This window comes from Triticum urartu, chromosome 3A (genome assembly GCF_056163025.1).
Source record: "Triticum urartu cultivar PI428250 chromosome 3A, HENAU_Tu73, whole genome shotgun sequence".
Lineage (NCBI taxonomy): Eukaryota > Viridiplantae > Streptophyta > Magnoliopsida > Poales > Poaceae > Triticum > Triticum urartu.
The window spans coordinates 230449388-230459728 of NC_141875.1; the positions used below are offsets into that span (position 1 = coordinate 230449388).

General features: G+C 47.7%; 1 pseudogene; it reads left to right on the top strand.

Annotated features, from left to right (window-relative positions):
* Positions 1-465: 465 nt before the first annotated feature.
* LOC147979304 (uncharacterized) lies at positions 466-3937 on the top strand (annotated as a pseudogene).
* Positions 3938-10341: the final 6404 nt, after the last annotated feature.

Here is a 10341-nt window from a genome sequence, read left to right on the forward strand (position 1 = left end):
CTTGTGGGGCTTGGCCGGGTCGAGCGACCCGGCCAAGCGCATGCCGGTATTGAGGGGCAGTGCTGACCCCGTTGTTTTTGAAGAAGATCCGGGTTCCGTTGCCTGCCCGGGTTCCATCCCCCCGACAAAGCATATGTGTTGATTTTTTTCTCCTCAATGCAAGCTACTGCTACTGGACCTGATCAGAAAATAGAAAGTGACTCTCACTACACATGCACCCGACTCCTGAAAAGGATCCCGCTTCCCCATTCGAACGTACTCTTTCTGTTATCTGATTCTACATAACATGTGAGGCATCACTCTAGGACTATGCATTGACCATGCCCTGAGAGGACGCGACGTTCAAACTTCAAAGGCTGCCATCTCTTCTCTTCCGGCAGCTCGCTCAGCTCTGCGCCCATCCACCTTCACGCCAGACTTTCTCATTCCCCGTCCCGTTCCGTTGCGAGCCCAGCCCATCCCAAAATGGCGCCTCCGTCCTTCTCGTCCGCCCCGCCGCCGCCGCCGTCGTGGGTCATCTAGGCAGCATCCCGCGCATGTCCGCACCGGCCGGCGGGGGCGACGCCTCCCTCGCGCTCACAGCGCCCCCGGGCGTCTCGATCCTCAACGTCTACCAGAGCGTCTTTCCGGAAGCGGCCTCGCCCCATCACTTCCCCTTCGTCCTCGCCGCCGACCCTTCCGACCTGCTCCTCCTCCAGGCCAACCTGAGCCGCCCGCCCACACGAAGTCCTCGATGGCCCCGCCATCCATGGCGTGTACTGGAAATACTCCACCTCGCGCTACTTCATGCTCGACGCCACCGCCGCCCCAGGGACGGAGTTCCACCTCCCCGACCCCAAGCCCACCAACACCATCCTGCACCAGGCCCTCCTCGGCCTTCTCGCCTCCCCTGGCGATGGCGGACACTACATGGTCATGGAGCTCCAGCCCATCATTGGCTTGGAGAAAGCCACGCTCCTTTGCTTCTCCACAGGGGTCGGGGAGTGGGTGGAGAAGCGCATCCACGACCCGCTCCCGCCACGCTTGCTGGTTCCCATTGGCGTGGTCTCGCACCACGGGAGGCTCTGGTGGGCGGACCTCTCATGGGGCGTCATCCACTATGACCCATTCACCGACAAGCCGGTCCTCGGCTTCGTTCCCTTCCGGTCGGGAAGGGTCCTCAAGTGCAGTGAAGGCTGGGGTGTCACCAACGAGCACCGCTCCGTGGGCGTCAGCGATGGCAAGCTGCGGTTCGTTGACACATACGTTCGCATCGGTGAACGCTCCCAAGGTCGCCGTGTGGACGCTGGCACATCCAGACTCCAGGGAGTGGACGCTGGAGCACGAGGTGACGTTTGCGGAGATCTGGGGCGATAAGAGCTACAAGGCCACCAGGCTGCCTAAGAAGATGCCCGTGCTTACACTGATCTACCCCAAGAACCTTTGCGTCGTCTTCTTCTTCCTGGAGCAGCAACTCTTCGGCGTCGACGTGCGCACGCGCAAGGTCGTGGACTGCATGCCCTATGGGCTAGTTGCGCCGCGGAGCTGCTACATCGCCAGCCGCTTCGTTCGCGCTTGGGAGTTGCTGCAGCCGCTCCCCTCAGGTAATAATGCAATGCCATCCTCCTGTCCTCTCGGTATATATGTTTTTTAGAAGAACAGGGAGGCCTCTTCCCAGTTCCATTAACCAGAATGAAACCAAATATAGTCTGTTTTGCAACTACAAAGAAACTAAAGTTCAACACTCTCGGACTTAACCAGTTATTACATACCTGCTCGCCACATATCCAAAGGACAAGGGAATTACAACTGAAAACTAGGGGTAAACGCTCGCCAGATCAGGGGGTGTGTTCTCCACCTCGCTCGCCCCTCGCCCGAACTTGAGTGGTGGTGCCAAGGCCGCCTCAGGCGACCAGCAGATTGTGAGAGTAGACACAGGGCTGTTCACCATAGTCTTGCCATCAGTGTCGTGCTTCTTGGCAGGAGAAATGAATCCACCGTCTTCAGAGATTTTGAGGTTGTCCCAGCCTGCACCAACAGCCAATCTAGAGCTCCTGGCCTTCAGCCACATGAGATCATCAAGGGTTGCTGGAGATGTTTTGCGAGCGCAGTCAAAAACCCTTCCACTTGACTTTTGCTTGCTTCCGGGGTCAACACCATCCAGAACTTGAGCATCCTGTGGATCAGTCTCCACACCTGATTAATAGACGTCCAGATGGTGTTATTAAAAATCTAAGAGTTCCTATATTTCCATAAACACCAAAGGATAGCAGAGCTAACTACATTTAAAGCCAAGTTTTTCTTATTAGAGATCCAAAATCAGGCCAAAGTTTCAAAGTTTGTACCCAGATTTTTTTGGAAAAATATATTGACAAATGACCAAATATTCCTGTCTACTACACAGTCAAAAAATAAATGATGATTTGTTTCCTGCTCAGCACAGAAAACACAGTCAAATGGTTTGATTACATGTCTTTTCCTAAGATTGTCTCTCGTCATCAGCTTGTTCTGGGAAAACAGCCAAAGAAAGACGTGTATCTTTGGAGGCATTGCCAGCTTCCAAACCGCTGGCAAGAATAGGGGTTGAACCCCTCTGAAGTTAATTACATGGTAGAAAGAACTAGATGAGTAGACACCCTTGTTCTCAAGTTGCCAGATCAGTGCATCCGAGTCACCAGTGTAGATGATATCATTAGCAATCTCAACTAGCTGGTACCACTGTTCCATCATCTTAGTGTCAAAGTTTTTCCAAAAGGTTAACTTTAGGGTTTCACCATCCCAGATATCTTTGATACATTTGTTTTGCTCATTGCAAACCAAATAGATGTGCCAAAATTGTATTGCTAGGGGGAGGTGCCAAACCAGATATCTTCCCAGAACCTAATCTTATCTCCTGTCCCTACTTTCCATCTATAACCAAATTTCAAGGTTTGGATAATGGATTTCACCCCTTTCCAAAATCTAGAGGTATTGGTGGAAGTACTTGGGGCAAAAACATTAGGTTTTCCTCTCATATACTTCTGGTCTATCATCAACTTCCAGGGTTTCCCTTCACCTTCATAGTATCTTTTAACCCAAGATCCTAGGAGGCAAAGGTTGACCTCTTGGAGATTGGGGATGCCCAGACCCCAAATTCTTTCTTCATACAGACCAACTTCCAGTTAGCCAAGTGCAATTTCCTGTGCCCCTCAAAATCATTCCATAAGCAGTTTGCCATCTGGGTATTGATAAGCTCTATTGCCCACTTAGGGAATTTAAAGAAATAAGGTATATATGTTTCTTGCCCATTGATCATGATCATCTGCCGTATGTCCAATTTGTCAAAAAAAATCGCCTTTCTAAGCCAGGGGATGTCTTGTGTGTACTAGCTAGCTCTGTAGGAGTACATCCTTGCAAATATCATGTGATATCTTCCTATATGTCACTTTGGTTTGAATATTCATCTTTAAGAAGGATCAGTGAACTGCCATAAAATTTGTGGGGCACATATACGCTTGAGTTCTTACCATATGTTCAGTAGTCTTACTTACTGATTGCTCGTTCCTTCATTTTCATGATCTCATCGCATTGTTCAGATGAGATGGCCGGCATGTTTCAATTGCTATATCAGTAATGACAATGTGTTATGCTGGTTCTTGCATCTAGAAGATCATTCTGTCATGAGTATAAGATATCAGTTGTAACAAATGTATTAGAATTAGACCACCATTATACTTTACATATGGATATTATACACTATTTTCTCAAATGATTGATCCATCACATATTCAGACGATTGATCCATCACATTGTACATTGTATGTGCATTAAGTATTGACTAATACTGCTTGTCTTTGTAGGGATGCTTAACTGGTGCAAGGGCATCAAGGCTAAAGAACATAAAGCATGAGCACCCCACCAGCCATCGCCAGGGTATTACCACTTGATGGGACATACCAGGCAGACATTCATAGGATGAATTGGTGGGGGAGTATGAAGCAGGCCTAGCAGTTTTCTTGGTGAGCTAAATTTGACAATCTCTATTATCTTGATTGCCGATTCAAACTCCAGGCAACCGTATAAGTAATGTTCTTCTATCAAATTTTCATTTGATCCAGGTTCTTCAGTGCTCAGTCTGGGTTACCTGCATGTTTTGGCATTTTGGCGTGAAGTAGCTTAATCTGTCTCCTCTCTTGGTCTCTCAGAATCAGACGGTGAAATGTTGCTGGAACACTATCCGTTGCTGCATTCTTAGTATCCCATGAGTTTGGTTGGTCATGTTTCAGTGACAACTGTTGAACTGCAAATCTATGCTGCAGTGACTTGTTGCAACTCTAATTCCCTGCACTCATTAGTGTTTCATGCTTATTTATCTCGTCGCCGTTGCATGCTGATTGACTCTAGCAGTTACCTGTTGACATCGTCACCTTTGTGGAGTGACAATGGGAGACGCGCTTCGATTAGTTTTTCCTTGCTCAGTCGCTCCATACAATTGTGTGCATCCGAGTCCGGTACAAGCTGCCAGTCATGTGCGTGCTTGGTTTATTTTCATTCAGTCCTGATCATTTGAGTACCGTACTCGAATTAGGCTTTCGCCCTACTTTATACTTCCTCCATCTCAAAATAAGTGTCTCAACTTTGTACTAATTTTAGTTCAAAGTTGTACTAAGGTTGAGACACTTATTTGGGGACATAGGGAGTACATCATAAAGCCACTCAGATGAATGATGCATGGTGTTTGGAGAACCTCATTGAGGGAGTCCTGGATTAGGGGGTCTCCGGACAGCTGGACTATATCCTTTGGCCGGACTGTTGGACTATGATGATACAATATTGAAGACTTCGTCCCGTGTCCGGATGGGACTCTCCTTGGCGTGGAAGACAAGCTTGGCAATACGGATATGTAGATCTTCTTCCTTGTAATCGACTCTGTGTAACCCTAGCCCCCTCCAGTGTCTATATAAGCCGGAGGGTTTAGTCCGTAGAACAACAACAATCATACCATAGGCTAGCTTCTAGGGTTTAGCCTCTACGATCTCGTGGTAGATCAACTCTTGTAATACTCATATCATCAAGATCAATCAAGCAAGAAGTAGGGTATTACCTCCATCGAGAGGGTCCGAACCTAGGTAAACATCGTGTCCCCCGCCTCCTGTTACCATCCGCCTTAGATGCACAGTTCGGGACCCCCTACCCGAGATCCGCCGGTTTTGACACCGACATTGGTGCTTTCATTGAGAGTTCCACTATGCCATTACCGTAAGGCTTGATGGCTCCTTCGATCATTGGTAATGATGCGGTCCAGGGTGAGGTTTTCATCCCCGGACAGATCTTCGTATTCGGCGGCTTCGCACTGTGGTCCAACTCGCTTGGCCATCTGGAGTAGATCGAGAGCAACGCCCCTGGCCATCAGGTCAGGTTCATAAACTTAAACTACACTACCGACATCCGCGGAGACTTGATCTTCGACGGATTCGAGCCCATGTCAGGTGCGCCGCACAATCACGGCGAGCATGACGTAACTCTGCCGTCGGACAGTGTTCAGGAGATCACACCTACAACTACTCCGGCCCTCAATCCGGGGAAAATTGCGCCATCCGAGGACGGGGGGATAGACCCCGCCATGGAGGTTGCACTCTCAGTGGCGATGGAGCCGGATACTGACTTCACCCCTTACGAGAGCCATGTTGCCGAACCACTGGATTCATCTCCGGCCACGGACTCCGAGCCGCCTACGTCCGTGCCTATCGAATCCGATTGGGCGCCGATCATGGAGTTCACCTCCGCGGATATCTTTCAGCACTCACCTTTCGGCGACGTGCTAAATTAATTAAGGTCTCTCTCCTTGTCAGGAGAACCTTGGACGAACTATGTCCGGCTAGAATGGGATGCGGACGACGAAGAAATTCGCTCCCCACCCACCACCCACTTAGTAGCCACTATCGACGATTTAACTGACATGCTCGACTTCGACTCCGAAGACATCGACGGTATGGACGATGATGCAGGAGACGAACAGGAACCACCGCCCACAGGGCGCTGGACCGCCACCTCATCATATGATATGTACATGGTGGACACCCCCAAAGAAGACAATGGCGACGAGACAGCGGGGGATGACCCCTCCAAGAAGCAACCCAAGCGCTGACATCAGCAGCGCCTCTCTAAGTCCCTCCATAGCAAAAGTAGTAATACTAGCACAAGAGACAATAACACTCCGGATAGTGCCGAAGATGACAACAATCCCCTCCAGCACGATTTAGAGCGGGAGACTGAACTAGCTAGCCCTCTAGAGCGGGCAGCAGATAGAGAATTGGAGGAGGACAATTACATGCCTCTCTCCGAAGACGAGGTGAGCCTCGGCAATGAAGAATTTATCGTGCCTGAGGATCCCGTCGAGCAGGAGCGCTTCAAGCACCGGCTTATAGCCACAGCAAATAGCTTGAAGAAAAAGCAACAACAGCTTCGAGCTGATCAAGATTTGCTAGCAGACAGATGGACCGAAGTCCTTGCGGCCGAGGAATACGAACTCGAGCGCCCCTCCAAGAGCTACCCAAAGTGCAGGTCGCTACCCCGACTCAAGGAGGAAGCATTGAAACCTACATCACCAGTGTACGATACGGCTGACCGGCCACCTTGTGGCCGAGCCAGAGAGGCGTTTCAACCTGAAGTTCAGCCTGCACCCCAACGCCACCCAAACAAAAATACCAAGGCCCGGGGCAACACACGGGACCTGCGAGACATATTGGAAAGCAGGGAAAAACATGCAAGGTCAATATACGGGTCACGGGGGCACGCGCCAACGCGGGATGATGACCGTCATGCCGGATAAACTAAAAGTAAATCCGGCCAGGCCGAATACAGCAGACAAGACTCATATGAACTACGTCGTGATATAGCCCGGCACAGAGGCGCCGCACACCCCCTATGCTTCACTGATGAAGTTATGGATCACGAATGCCCGGAGGGTTTTAAACCTGTAAATATCGAATCGTATGATGGTACAACAGATCCCGCTGTATGGATTAAGGATTTCCTCCTCGACATCCACATGGCTCGCGGTGATGATCTGCATGCCATCAAGTACCTCCCACTAAAACTCAAAGGACCAGCTCGGCATTGGCTGAATAGCTTGCCAGCAAACTCCGTCGGCAGTTGGGAGGATTTGGAAGATGCATTCCTTGACAACTTCCAGGGCACTTATGTGAGACCACCGGATGCTGATGACTTGAGCCATATAACCCAGCAGCCAGGGGAATCGTCCAGGCAATTCTGGACACGGTTCCTACCTAAGAAAAACCAAATTGTCGATTGTCCGGATGCAGAGGCCTTAGCGGCATTCAAGCATAACATCCGTGATGAGTGGCTCGCCCGGCACCTTGGCCAGGAGAAGCTGAAGTCTATGGTAGCCCTCACGACACTCATGACCCGCTTTTGCGCGGGCGAGGATAGCTGGCTGGCTCGCAGCAATAACACATCAAGGAATCCGGGCACTTCGGATACCAAAGATGCCAACGGCAGACCACGTCATAACAGACATAAGCGCCGCAACAACGGCGATAACACCGATGATACGGCAGTCAATGCCGGATTCAAAGGCTCTACATCCGCTCAGCGGAAAAAGGCATTCAAAAGAAGTAGTCTGGGCCCGTCCAGTTTGGATCACATACTTGATCGCTCGTGTCAAATCCATGGCACCCCCGATAAGCCAACCAATCACACCAACAGAGAATGCTGGGTGTTCAAGCAGGCCGGCAAGTTGAATGCTGATACATCTCCAATGTATCTATAATTATTGATTGCTCCATGCTATATTATCTACTGTTTTGAATGTTTATGGGCTTTATTATACACTTTTATATCATTTTTGGGACTAACCTATTAACCCAGAGCCCAGTGCCAGTTTCTGTTTTTACCCTGTTTTAGGGTTTCGAAGAAAAGGAAAATCAAACGGAGTCCAAATGACCTCAAACTTCACGGAACTCATTTTTGGAAGGAAAGAAGCCCAGAAGACTTGGAGTGCATGTGGGGGGATCTGCGAGGAGGACTCGAGGTAGGGGGGCGCGCCCAGCCCCCTGGGCGCGCCCTCCACCCTCGTGAGCCCCTCGTGCCCCCCTGACGTACTTCTTCCGCCTATATATCTCCATATACCCTAAAAACATCGGTGAGCACAATAGATCGGGAGTTCCGCCGCCAGAAGCCTCCGTAGCCACCGAAAGCCAATCTAGACCCGTTCCGGCACCCTGCCGGAGGGGGCAATCCATCTCCGGTGGCCATCTTCATCATCCCGGTGCTCTCCATGACGAGGAGGGAGTAGTCCTCCCTCAGGGCTGAGGGTATGTACCAGTAGCTATGTGTTTGATCTCTCTCTCTTTCGTGTTATTGAGGTGATACGATCTTGATGTATCGTGAGCTTTGCTATTATAGTTGGATCTTATGTTTCTCCTCCCCCTCTACTCTCTTATAATGGATTGAGTTTCCCCTTTGAAGTTATCTTATTGGATTGAGTCTTTAAAGATTTGAGAACACTTGATGTATGTCTTGCCGTGCATATCTGTGGTGACAATGGGATACCACGTGATTCACTTGATGTATGTTTTGGTGATCAACTTGCGGGTTCCGCCCATGAACCTATGCATAGGGGTTGGCACACGTTTTCGTCGTGATTCTCCGGTAGGAAATTTGGGGCACTCTTTGAGGTCCTTTGTGTTGGTTGAATAGATGAATCTGAGATTGTGTGATGCATATCGTATAATCATACCCACAGATACTTGAGGTGACATTGGAGTATCTAGGTGACATTAGGGTTTTGGTTGATTTTTGTCTTAAGGTGTTATTCTAGTACGAACTCTAGGGCTGTTTGTGACACTTATAGGAATAGCCCAACGGATTGATTGGAAAGAATAACTTTGAGGTGGTTTCGTACCCTACCATAATCTCTTCGTTCGTTCTCTGCTATTAGTGACTTTGGAGTGACTCTTTGTTGCATATTGAGGGTTACTTATGTGATCCAATTATGTTATTATTGTTGAGAGGACTTGCACTAGTGAAAGTATGAACCCTAGGCCGTGTTTACTATCATTGCAATTCCATTTATGCTCACTTTTATCATTAGTTACCTTGCTGTTTTTATATTTTAGATTACAAAAACTATTATCTACTATCCATATTGCACTTGTATCACCATCTCTTCGCCGAACTAGTGCACCTATACAATTTACCATTGTATTGGGTGTGTTGGGGACACAAGAGACTCTTTGTTATTTGGTTGCAGGGTTTCTTGAGAGAGACCATCTTCATCCTACGCCTCCTACAGATTGATAAACCTTAGGTCATCCACTTGAGGGAAATTTTCTACTGTCCTACAAACCTCTGCACTTGGAGGCCCAACAACGTCTACAAGAAGAAGGTTGTGTAGTAGACATCAAGCTCTTTTCTAGCGCCGTTGCCGGGGAGGTGAGTGCTTGAAGGTATATCTTTAGTTCTTGCAATCGAGTCTTTTAGTTTCTTGTTTTATGACTAGTTTAGTTTATAAAAGAAAATTACAAAAAAAATGGAATTGAGTTTGTCTCATATGCTTCACCTTTTTAATATCTTTCGTGAGTATGATGGAAAGGATAATTTTCCTCAAGTGCTAGAAGAGGAAATCTATAAAATGTTTGGCACTAAATATTTGAATGATGAGCATGATTGCAATGTTGTTAGTATGAATTCCTTGAATATCCGTGATGCTAATTATATGCAAAGCCACAAGCTTGGGGAAGCTATGTTTGATGAAGATGATATTTTTTGTCCCCCAAGCTTTGATGAGCAAATTTATTATGATGAAAGCATGCCTCCTATCTATGATGATTATTGTGATTACACATATGATTTAAAGAATAATGATAACCATGAAACTTGTCATCTTGATCTTAATTTTCAATCACATGATAGTTATTTTGTTGAGTTTGCTCCCACTATTATTCATGAGAAGAATTTTGCTTGTGTGGAGAGTAGTAAAGTTTCTATGCTTGTAGATCATGAAAATAATGCTTTAGGTGCTGGTTATATTGTTGAATTCATTCATGATTCTACCAAAAATTATTATGAGGGGGGAACATATGCTTGTAGGGATTGCAATAATATCAAGTTTCCTCTCTACGTGCTTAGAGTTTCAAAGTTATGCTTGTTTTACCTTCCTATGCAAGTTGATTCTTGTTCCCATAAGTTGTTTGCTCACGAAATCCCTATGCTTAGGAAGTGGGTTAGGCTTAAATGTGTTAGTCATATTCTTCATTATGCTTTCTTTATGTTTCAATTCTTATCTTTTATGTGAGCATCATTGAAATCATCGTGCCTAGCTAGGGGCGTTAAACGATAGCGCTTGTTGGGAGGCAACCC